Raw genomic sequence first — 12,965 nt, 5'->3', positions numbered from 1 at the left:
CAAAATTAAAGCCATGACATTTCCTGTTGCCACTAGGTGGCGCTGTCCGTATTTCCGACAATGGGCACATCAATCTGTTCAGGGCGCGTCTGACATCATGCCTGTAAAGTCTGGTACTGATCAGACTGGATTTCATTGAGTTATACTAATTTGTTTCTTCATGGCGTGACATCAAAGTTCGCCATGCTGCTGGGGTCACACCCTTTCGCGAAAACTCACAGTTTTCACTGTAACCCAAGACCAACTCCTTAAGGCTTTCCTGGAGAAATTTGAGGCTGCAGATGTCACCCATCACTATACTGTACCCCAAAGTGTAAAACATGACATTTCCTGTTCCCACTAGGTGGCGCTGTCCTTCATGTCAAATATGGCAGTTGAAATATGTTCAGGGGTGGAGCCTTATCATATGTGTTCACTTTGGTCAAGGTCAGAAAATGTATGACAAAATGAGAGGCAATAAGATTTTCATGGCGAGTCATCGAAATTCGCCATGGCGCCACGGCCTCATAGTATTGTGAAAACTCAAAAGCTCCGCAATTTAACATGGCACAAGGGTGTAGTTGACACTGTCCAAATTTGAAGGTTAAGAAATGAAACCCCAAGGAGGAGTTCGCAAAAGTTCGAGGCATGGAAATGGCAAAATTAGAGCCAAAATGTCACATTCTCTTCCAAATGGCGGACTTCCTGTTGGGTTTGCGTCAATGGGCCCACAGACTTTTTTGTTCGTCTTGGCATGATACACATGTGTGCCAAATTTCATACATGTAGCTCAAACGATGTGGTCGTAGGGCTGCATTTAACAAGGCATAGGTGGCGCTGTAGAGCCATTTCCCAGTGCTCATATGTAAAACCATTAAAATACAAAATTTTTCACCAGACCTGGCATGTGTGCAAAATTTCATGAGTTTTTGAGCATGTTTAGGCCCTCAAAAAGGCCCTTGTTTGGGGTGAATAATAATAATAATAATAATAATAATTAAAGCTGCAAGCAGCGTTATGAGGGCCCTCGCACCCCCGGCGCGTCGAGCCAAGCTTAACACCTAAAACCAGCACCTCCGATCTGATGTCACATTGATGTAATTCATGCATTTAACCACCAGCTAACAATTCATCTCATTCAATCATGATTATAGTTGTCCCACTAGGTGGCGCTCTAACCATTACTGACAAATGGCATAACAAACATTTGCCAGCTCGAGTCTCATCACGCCTATGAGCTTTGGGAGAGATTGGACATTGTGTTTTTGAGTGACAGCATATTACTGCTTTTTGGCCAGTGATTGAAACTCCACGTGCCGCTATGACCACCCCGTTTCCTTGAACGTAAAAAGCTTCGCAATTTAACATCACAAAGGTCTTTAGATTCCACACACTGGAGAATGGATCAATATGATGAAATCCCTTGGAGGAGTTCGTCAAAGTATGAAGCCTGAAAAGAGGGGAAAATGTCGCCAAAATTACACATTAATTTTAAAATGGCTGACTTCCTGTTGGATTTGGGATATTGCTCCAAGAGACTTTTTTGTACATCTTGATATTTTCCATAAGCTTACCAGGTTTCAGACTCATACATAGAACACAGAGCAGGGGCTGTGGTTTTGAAATTTTGTAGGGGGCGCTGTGGAGCCAATTTGCGCTATTCAATGAAAATGATCACATAACAACAAAGCCTTAAGCACAATGGAGGTGTGCGCCAAATTTCAAGACTTTTTAAACTTTCCAAGCCCCTCAAAAGCCACTTCATATTTCATGGTGAACAGTGTTGCCACCAGGGTGCGCCATTCAGTTTAAAGTCACAATTTTTGCACTGAAGCATCACGAGGGACTGATGGTGATATTCACCGCTTTTGAGGTGGCCACGATGAACCTGTGAAAATCAGTACAACAAAATTAAAGCCATGACATTTCCTGTTGCCACTAGGTGGCGCTGTCCGTATTTCCGACAATGGGCACATCAATCTGTTCAGGGCGGGTCTGACATCATGCCTGTAAAGTCTGGTACTGATCAGACTGGATTTCATTGAGTTATACTAATTTGTTTCTTCATGGCGTGACATCAAAGTTCGCCATGCTGCTGAGGTCACACCCTTTCGTGAAAATTCACAGTTTTCACTGTACCCCAAGACCAACTCCTTACGCCTTTCCTGGAGAAATTTGAGGCTGCAGATGTCACCCATCACTATACTGTACCCCAAAGTGTAAAACATGACATTTCCTGTTCCCACTAGGTGGCGCTGTCGCTGACGTCACATATGGCAGTTGAAATATGTTCAGGGCTGGAGCCTTATCAAATGTGTGCTCTTTGGTCCAGATCGGACAATGTATGACAGAATGAGAGGCAATAAGATTTTCATGGCGAGTCATCGAAATTCGCCGTGGCGCCACGGCCTCATGGTATTGTGAAAACTCAAAAGCTCCGCAATTTAACATGGCACAAGGGTGTAGTTGGCACTGACCAAATATGAAGCTTATACGACCAATTTCCAAGGAGGAGTTCGCAAAAGTTCGAGGCATGGAAACGACAAAATTAGAGCCAAAATGTCACCTTCACTTCTAAATTGCGGACTTCCTGTTGGGTTTGCATCAATGGGCCCACTGACTTTTTTGTTCGGCTCGTCATGATACACATGTGTGCCAAATTTCATACATGTAGCTGAAACGATGTGGTCGTAGGGCTGCATTTAACAAGGCATAGGTGGCGCTCTAGAGCCATTTCCCAGTGCTCATAAGTAAAACCATTAAAATACAAAATTTTTCACCAGACCTGGCATGTGTGCAAAATTTCATGAGTTTTTGAGCATGTTTAGGCCCTCAAAAAGGCCCTTGTTTGGGGTGAATAATAATAATAATAAGAAACGGAGCAGATACAATAGGGCCTTCGCACAGTCAGTGCTCGGGCCCTAATAAGAAACGGAGCAGATACAATAGGGCCTTCGCACTCTCAGTGCTCGGGCCCTAATAATAATAATAATAAGAAACGGAGCAGATACAATAGGGCCTTCGCACTCTCAGTGCTCGGGCCCTAATAATAATAATAATTAAAGCTGCAAGCAGCGTTATGAGGGCCCTCGCACCCCCGGCGCGTCGAGCCACGCCCAACACCTAAAACCAGCACGTCCGATCTGATGTCACATTGATGGAATTCATGCATTTAACCACCAGCTAACATTTCAACTCATTCATTCATGATTAGTTAGTCGTTCCACTAGGTGGCGCTCTAACCATTATGTACAAATGGCATAACAAACACTTCCAAGCTCGAGTCTCATCACACCTGAGACGTTTGGGAGAGATTGGACATTGTGTTTTTGAGTGACAGCAGATTACTGCTTTTTGGCGAGTGATTCAAACTCTAAGTGCCGCCATAACCACCCCGTTTCCCTGGACGTAAAAAGCTTCGCAATTTAACATCACAAAGGTCTTTAGATTCCACAAACTGCAGATCGGTCCAATCTGATGAAATCCCTTGGAGGAGTTCGTCAAAGTATGAGGCCTGAAAAGGGGGGAAAATGTCATCAAAATTACACATTAATTTTAAAATGGCTGACTTCCTGTTGGATTTGGGATATTGCTCCAAGAGACTTTTTTGTACATCTTGATATCTCCTATAAGCTTACCAGGTTTAAGACTCATACATAAAACACAGCGCTGGGGCTGATGTTTTGAAATTTCGTAGGGGGCGCTGTGGAGCCATTTTGCGCTATTCAATGAAAATGATCACATAACAACAAAGCCTTATGCACATTGGAGGTGTGCGCCAAATTTCAAGACTTTTTAAACTTTCCAAGCCCCTCAAAAGCCACTTCATTTTTCATGGTGAACAGCGTTGCCACCAGGGTGCGCCGTTCAGTATAAAGTCACAATATTCGCACTGAAGCATCACGAGGGACTGATGGTGATATTCACCGCTTTTGAGGTGTCCACAATGAACCTGTGAAAATCAGTACAACAAAGTGTAAGACATGACATTTCCTGTTCCCACTAGGTGGCGCTCTTCATATTCCTGACAATGGGCACATCAATCTGTTCAGGGTGGGTCTGACATCATGCCTGTAAAGTCTGGTACTGATCAGACTGGATTTCATTGAGTTATACTAATTTGTTTCTTCATGGCGTGACATCAAAGTTCGCCATGCTGCTGGGGTCACACCCTTTCGCGAAAACTCACAGTTTTCACTGTAACCCAAGACCAACTCCTTAAGGCTTTCCTGGAGAAATTTGAGGCTGCAGATGTCACCCATCACTATACTGTACCCCAAAGTGTAAAACATGACATTTCCTGTTCCCACTAGGTGGCGCTGTCCTTGATGTCAAATATGGCAGTTGAAATATGTTCAGGGATGGAGCCTTATCATATGTGTGCTCTTTGGTCCAGATCGGAACATGTATGACAGAATGAGAGGCAATAAGATTTTCATGGCGAGTCATCGAAATTCGCCATGGCGCCACGGCCTCATAGTATTGTGAAAACTCAAAAGCTCCGCAATTTAACATGGCACAAGGGTGTAGTTGGCACTGACCAAATATGAAGCTTATACGACCAAATCCCAAGGAGGAGTTCGTTAAAGTTCAAGGCATGGAAATGGCAAAATTAGAGCCAAAATGTCAGCTTCACTTCCAAATGGCGGACTTCCTGTTGGGTTTGCGTCAATGGGCCCACTGACTTTTTTGTTCGTCTTGGCATGATACACATGTGTGCCAAATTTCATACATGTAGCTCAAACGATGTGGTCGTAGGGCTGCATTTAACAAGGCATAGGTGGCGCTGTAGAGCCATTTCCCAGTGCTCATATGTAAAACCATTAAAATACAAAATTTTTCACCAGACCTGGCATGTGTGCAAAATTTCATGAGTTTTTGAGCATGTTTAGGCCCTCAAAAAGGCCCTTGTTTGGGGTGAATAATAATAATAATAATAATAATAATAATAATAATAATTAAAGCTGCAAGCAGCGTTATGAGGGCCCTCGCACCCCCGGCGCGTCGAGCCACGCCCAACACCTAAAACCAGCACGTCCGATGTGATGTCACATTGATGGAATTCATGCATTTAATCACCAGCTAACATTTCAACTCATTCATTCATGATTAGCTAGTCATTCCACTAGGTGGCACTCTAACCATTATGTACAAATGGCATAACAAACATTTCCGAACTCGAGTCTCATTATGCCTGCGACCTTTGGGTGAGATTGGACATTGTGTTTTTGAGTAACAGCAGATTACTGCGTTTTGGCGAGTGATTGAGAGTCTACGTGCCGCCATAACCACCCCGTTTCCCTGAACGTAAAAAGCTTCGCAATTTAACAACACAAAGGTCTTTGGATTCCACACACTGAAGAATAGTGCAATATGATGAAATCCCTTGGAGGAGTTCGTCAAAGAACGATGCCTGAAAAGAGGGGAAAATGTTGCCAAAATTGCACATTAATTTTAAAATGGCTGACTTCCTGTTGGATTTGGGATATTGCTCCAAGAGACTTTTTTGTACATCTTGATATCTCCTATAAGCTTACCAGGTTTCAGAATCATACATAAAACACAGAGCAGGGGCTGTGATTTTGAAATTTTGTAGGGGGCGCTGAGGAGCCATTTTGGGATATTCAATGAAAATGATCACATAACAACAAAGCCTTAACCACATTGGAGGTGTGCGCCAAATTTCAAGACTTTTTAAACTTTCCAAGCCCCTCAAAAGCCACTTCATCTTTCATGGTGAACTGCGTTGCCACCAGGGTGCGGCGTTCAGTTTAAAGTCACAATTTTTGCACTGAAGCATCACAAGGGACTGATGGTGATATTCACCGCTTTTGAGGTGGCCACGATGAACCTGTGAAAATCAGTACAACAAAATTAAAGCCATGACATTTCCTGTTCCCACTAGGTGGCGCTGTCCGTATTCCCGACAATGGGCACATCAATCTGTTCAGGGCGGGTCTGACTTCATGCCTGTAAAGTCTGGTACTGATCAGACTGGATTTCATGGAGTTATACTAATTTGTTTCTTCATGGCGTGACATCAAAGTTCGCCATGCTGCTGGGGTCACACCCTTTTGCGAAAAGTCACAGTTTTCACTGTAACCCAAGACCAACTCCTTAAGGGTTTTCTGGAGAAATTTGAGGCTGCAGATGTCACCCATCACTATACTGTACCCCAAAGTGTAAAACATGACATTTCCTGTTCCCACTAGGTGGCGCTGTCCTTCATGTCAAATATGGCAGTTGAAATATGTTTAGGGGTGGAGCCTTATCATATGTGTTCACTTTGGTCAAGGTCAGAAAATGTATGACAAAATGAGAGGCAATAAGATTTTCATGGCGAGTCATCGAAATTCGCCATGGCGCCACGGCCTCATAGTATTGTGAAAACTCAAAAGCTCCGCAATTTAACATGGCACAAGGGTGTAGTTGACACTGTCCAAATTTGAAGGTTATGAAATGAAACCCCAAGGAGGAGTTCGCAAAAGTTCGAGGCATGGAAATGGCAAAATTAGAGCCAAAATGTCACCTTCTCTTCCAAATGGCGGACTTCCTGTTGGGTTTGCGTCAATGGGCCCACTGACTTTTTTGTTCGTCTTGGCATGATACACATGTGTGCCAAATTTCATACATGTAGCTCAAACCATGTGGTCGTAGGGCTGCATTTAACAAGGCATAGGTGGCGCTGTAGAGCCATTTCCCAGTGCTCATATGTAAAACCATTAAAATACAAAATTTTTCACCAGACCTGGCATGTGTGCAAAATTTCATGAGTTTTTGAGCATGTTTAGGCCCTCAAAAAGGCCCTTGTTTGGGGTGAATAATAATAATAATAATAATAATAATAATAATAATAATAATAATAATAATAATAAGAAACGGAGCAGATACAATAGGGCCTTCGCACTCTCGGTGCTCGGGCCCTAATAATAATAAGAAACGGAGCAGATACAATAGGGCCTTCGCACTCTCAGTGCTCGGGCCCTAATAAACAGAGCAATTACAATAGGGCCTTCGCACTGTCAGTGCTCGGGCCCTAATAATAATAATAATAATTAAAGCTGCAAGCAGCGTTATGAGGGCCCTCGCACCCCCGGCGCGTCGAGCCACGCCCAACACCTAAAACCAGCACCTCCGATCTGATGTCACATTGATGGAATTCATGCATTTAACCACCAGCTAACAATTCATCTCATTCAATCATGATTATAGTTGTCCCACTAGGTGGTGCTCTAACATTTACTGACAAATGGCATAACAAACATTTCCTAGCTCGAGTCTCATCACGCCTATGAGCTTTGGGAGAGATTGGACATTGTGTTTTTGAGTGACAGCAGATTACTGCTTTTTGGCGAGTGATTGAAACTCCACGTGCCGCCATAACCACCCCGTTTCCCTGGACGTAAAAAGCTTCGCAATTTAACATCACAAAGGTCTTTAGATTCCACAAACTGCAGATCGGTCCAATCTGATGAAATCCCTTGGAGGAGTTCGTCAAAGAACGATGCCTGAAAAGAGGGGAAAATGTTGCCAAAATTGCACATTAATTTTAAAATGGCTGACTTCCTGTTGGATTTGGGATATTGCTCCAAGAGACTTTTTTGTACATCTTGATATCTCCTATAAGCTTACCAGGTTTCAGATTCATACATAAAACACAGAGCAGGGGCTGTGATTTTGAAATTTTGTAGGGGGCGCTGTGGAGCCATTTTGGGATATTCAATGAAAATGATCACATAACAACAAAGCCTTAACCACATTGGAGGTGTGCGCCAAATTTCAAGACTTTTTAAACTTTCCAAGCCCCTCAAAAGCCACTTCATCTTTCATGGTGAACCGCGTTGCCACCAGGGTGCGGCGTTCAGTTTAAAGTCACAATTTTTGCACTGAAGCATCACAAGGGACTGATGGTGATATTCACCGCTTTTGAGGTGGCCACGATGAACCTGTGAAAATCAGTACAACAAAATTAAAGCCATGACATTTCCTGTTGCCAGTAGGTGGCGCTGTGCGTATTTCCGACAATGGGCACATCAATCTGTTCAGGGCGGGTCTGACATCATGCCTGTAAAGTCTGGTACTGATCAGACTGGATTTCATTGAGTTATACTAATTTGTTTCTTCATGGCGTGACATCAAAGTTCGCCATGCCGCTGGTGTCACACCCTTTTGCGAAAAGTCACAGTTTTCACTGTAACCCAAGACCAACTCCTTAAGGCTTTCCTGGAGAAATTTGAGGCTGCAGATGTCACCCATAACAATACTGTACCCCAAAGTGTAAAACATGACATTTCCTGTTCCCACTAGGTGGCGCTGTCCCTGGTGTCAAATATGGCAGTTGAAATATGTTCAGGGGTGGAGCCTTATCATATGTGTTCACTTTGGTCAAGGTCAGAAAATGTATGACAAAATGAGAGGCAATAAGATTTTCATGGCGAGTCATCGAAATTCGCCATGGCGCCACGGCCTCATAGTATTGTGAAAACTCAAAAGCTCCGCAATTTAACATGGCACAAGGGTGTAGTTGACACTGACCAAATATGAAGGTTATGAAATCAAACCCCAAGGAGGAGTTCGCAAAAGTTCGAGACATGGAAATGGCAAAATTAGAGCCAAAATGTCACCTTCTCTTCCAAATGGCGGACTTCCTGTTGGGTTTGCGTCAATGGGCCCACTGACTTTTTTGTTCGTCTTGGCATGATACACATGTGTGCCAAATTTCATACATGTAGCTCAAACGATGTGGTCGTAGGGCTGCATTTAACAAGGCATAGGTGGCGCTCTAGAGCCATTTCCCAGTGCTCATATGTAAAACCATTAAAATACAAAATTTTTCACCAGACCTGGCATGTGTGCAAAATTTCATGAGTTTTTGAGCATGTTTAGGCCCTCAAAAAGGCCCTTGTTTCGCCTGAATAATAATAATAATAATAATAATAATAATAATAATTAAAGCTGCAAGCAGCGTTATGAGGGCCCTCGCACCCCATCGCGTCGAGCTACGCCCAACACCTACAACCAGCACCTCGGATCTGATGTCACATTGATGGAATTCATGCATTTAACCACCAGCTAACATTTCAACTCATTCATTCATGATTAGTTAGTCGTTCCACTAGGTGGCGCTCTAACCATTATGTACAAATGACATAATAAACATTTCTGAGCTCGAGTCTCATCACTCCTATGAGCTTTTGGAGAGATTGGACATTGTGTCTTTGAGTGACAGCAGATTACTGCTTTTTGGCGAGTGATTGAAACTCCACGTGCCGCCATGACAACCCCGTTTCCCTGAACGTAAAAACCTTCGCAATTTAACATCACAAAGGTCTTTAGATTCCTCACACTGGAGATTGGTTCAATCTGATGAAATCCCTTGGAGGAGTTCGTCAAAGAAGGGTGCCTGGAAAGAGGGCAAAATGTTGCCAAAATTGCACATTCATTTTAAAATGGCTGACTTCCTGTTGTATTTGGGATATTGCTCCAAGAGACTTTTTTGTACATCTTGATATCTCCTATAAGCTTACCAGGTTTCAGACTCATACATAAAACACAGAGCAGGGGCTGTGGTTTTGAAAGTTTGTAGGGGGCGCTGTGGAGCCACTTGGCACTATTTAATGAAAATGATCACATGACAACAAAGCCTTCATCCATTTGGAGGTTTGTGCTAAATTTAAAGCCTCTATATTCTTTCCAAGCCCCTCAAAAGCCACTTCATCTTTCATGTTGAACAGCGTTGCCACCAGGGTGCGCCGTTCAGTTTAAAGTCACAATTTTTGCACTGAAGCATCACAAGGGACTGATGGTGATATTCACCGCTTTTGAGGTGGCCACGATGAACCTGTGAAAATCAGTACAACAAAATGAAAGCCATGACATTTCCTGTTGCCACTAGGTGGCGCTGTCCGTATTTCCGACAATGGGCACGTCAATCTGTTCAGGGCTGGTCTGACATCATGCCTGTAAAGTCTGGTACTGATCAGACTGGATTTCATTGAGTTATACTAATTTGTTTCTTCATGGCGTGACATCAAAGTTCGCCATGCTGCTGGGGTCACACCCTTTCGCGAAAAGTCACAGTTTTCACTGTAACCCAAGACCAACTCCTTAAGGCTTTCCTGGAGAAATTTGAGGCTGCAGATGTCACCCATCACTATACTGTACCCCAAAGTGTAAAACATGACATTTCCTGTTCCCACTAGGTGGCGCTGTCCTTGATGTCAAATATGGCAGTTGAAATATGTTCAGGGATGGAGCCCTATCATATGTGTGCTCTTTGGTCCAGATCGGAACATGTATGACAGAATGAGAGGCAATAAGATTTTCATGGCGAGTCATCGAAATTCGCCATGGCGCCACGGCCTCATAGTATTGTGAAAACTCAAAAGCTCCGCAATTTAACATGGCACAAGGGTGTAGTTGACACTGTCCAAATTTCAAGTTTATAGGACCAAATCCCAAGGAGGAGTTCGTTAAAGTACAAGGCATGGAAACGGTAAAATCAGACCCAAAATGTCACCTTCAATCCAAAATGGCGGACTTCCTGTTGGGTTTAGGACATTGCCATAATAGACTTTTTTGTTCGACTCTGAACGTTATATAGGTGTACCGACTTTCAAACATGTAGGTCATACCCATACCGAGTGCTCGCGTTTTTCATTTTTCTAGGTGGCGCTACTGAGCTAATTTTCCCTGGCCATGTCTGAGAACATTAAAATACGTAAATTTTCACCAGACCTGACGCGTGTGCAAAATTTCATGAGTTTTCGAGCATGTTTAGGCCCTCAAAAGGCCGATTCATTTGCCGGAATAATAATAATAATAATAATAATAATTAAAGCTGCAAGCAGCGTTATGAGGGCCCTCGCACCCCCGGCACGTCGAGCCACTGCCAACACCTCAAACCGGCACGTCCGATGTGATGTCACATTGATGGATTTCATGCTTTTAATCACCAGCTAACATTTCATCTTATTCAACCAGGATTATAGTCATGCCACTAGGTGGCGCTCTAACCATTATTGACAAATAGCATAACAAACATTTCCAAGCTCGAGTCTCATCACACCTGCGACCTTTGGGAGAGATTGGACATTGTGTTTTTTAGTGACAGCAGATTACTGCTTTTTGCGAGTGATTGAAACTCTACGTGCCGCCATGACCACCCCGTTTCCCTGAACGGAAAAAGCTTCGCAATTTAACATCACAAAGGTCTTTAGATTCTACACACTGAAGAATGCTTCAATATGATGAAATCCCTTGGAGGAGTTCGTCAAAGTATGAAGCCTGAAAAGAGGGGAAAATGTCATCAAAATTACACATTAATTTTAAAATGGCTGACTTCCTGTTGGATTTGGGATATTGCTCCAAGAGACTTTTTTGTACATCTTGATATCTTACACAAGCTTACCAAGTGTCAGACTCATAGATGAAACACAGAGCAGGGGCTGATGTTTTGAAATATTGTAGGGGGCGCTGTGGAGCCATTTTGCGCTATTCAAGGAAAATGGTTACATAACAACAATGCTTTCATCCATTTGGAGGTGTGTGCCAAATTTCAAGCCTCTATAAACTTTCCAAGCCCCTCAAAAGCCACTTCATCTTTCATGATGAACTGCGTTGCCACCAGGGTGCGCCGTTCAGTTTAAAGTCACAATTTTTGCACTGAAGCATCACGAGGGACTGATGGTGATATTCACCGCTTTTGAGGTGGCCACGATCAACCTGTGAAAATCAGTACAACAAAGTTAAAGCCATGACATTTCCTGTTGCCACTAGGTGGCACTGTCCGTATTTCCGACAATGGGCATATCAATTTGTTCAGGGCGGGTCTGACATCATGCCTGTAAAGTCTGGTACTGATCAGACTGGATTTCATTGAGTTATACTAATTTGTTTCTTCATGGCGTGACATCAAAGTTCGCCATGCTGCTGGGGTCACACCCTTTCGTGAAAAGTCACAGTTTTCACTGTAACCCAAGACCAACTCCTTAAGGCTTTCCTGGAGAATTTTGAGGCTGCAGATGTCACCCATCACAATACTGTACCCCAAAGTGTAAAACATGACATTTCCTGTTCCCACTAGGTGGCGCTGTCCCTGGTGTCAAATATGGCAGTTGAAATATGTTCAGGGGTGGAGCCTTATCATATGTGTTCACTTTGGTCAAGGTCAGAAAATGTATGACAAAATGAGAGGCAATAAGATTTTCATGGCGAGTCATCGAAATTCGCCATGGCGCCACGGCCTCACCGTATTGTGAAAACTCAAAAGCTCCGCAATTTAACATGGCACAAGGGTGTAGTTGACACTGACCAAATATGAAGGTTATGAAATCAAACCCCAAGGAGGAGTTCGCAAAAGTTCGAGGCATGGAAATGGCAAAATTAGAGCCAAAATGTCACCTTCTCTTCCAAATGGCGGACTTCCTGTTGGGTTTGCGTCAATGGGCCCACTGACTTTTTTGTTCGTCTTGGCATGATACACATGTGTGCCAAATTTCATACATGTAGCTCAAACGATGTGGTCGTAGGGCTGCATTTAACAAGGCATAGGTGGCGCTCTAGAGCCATTTCCCAGTGCTCATATGTAAAACCATTAAAATACAAAATTTTTCACCAGACCTGGCATGTGTGCAAAATTTCATGAGTTTTTGAGCATGTTTAGGCCCTCAAAAAGGCCCTTGTTTCGCCTGAATAATAATAATAATAATAATAATAAGAAACGGAGCAGATACAATAGGGCCTTCGCACTGTCAGTGCTCGGGCCCTAATAATAATAATAATAATAATAATAAACAGAGCAATTACAATAGGGCCTTCGCACTGTCAGTGCTCGGGCCCTAATAAGAAACGGAGCAGATACAATAGGGCCTTCGCACTCTCGGTGCTCGGGCCCTAATAATAAACAGAGCAATTACAATAGGGCCTTCGCACTATCAGTGCTCGGGCCCTAATAATGTTTTTAGGTTTCTGTTGTACTGCAAGGT

General features: G+C 43.3%; 1 long non-coding RNA gene across 1 annotated transcript in view; it reads right to left on the bottom strand.

Annotated features, from left to right (window-relative positions):
* The window catches only part of LOC143415920 (uncharacterized), a 130,379-nt gene that overhangs the window by 57,916 nt on the left and 59,498 nt on the right, over positions 1–12,965 (bottom strand). The window lies entirely within an intron of this gene.

The sequence above is a fragment of the Maylandia zebra genome, unplaced genomic scaffold (assembly GCF_041146795.1).
Source record: "Maylandia zebra isolate NMK-2024a unplaced genomic scaffold, Mzebra_GT3a scaffold11, whole genome shotgun sequence".
In the NCBI taxonomy this organism is placed as follows: domain Eukaryota; kingdom Metazoa; phylum Chordata; class Actinopteri; order Cichliformes; family Cichlidae; genus Maylandia; species Maylandia zebra.
The sequence above is the reverse complement of the archived record's forward strand: the minus strand, read 5'-3'. Positions and strand labels throughout refer to the sequence as shown.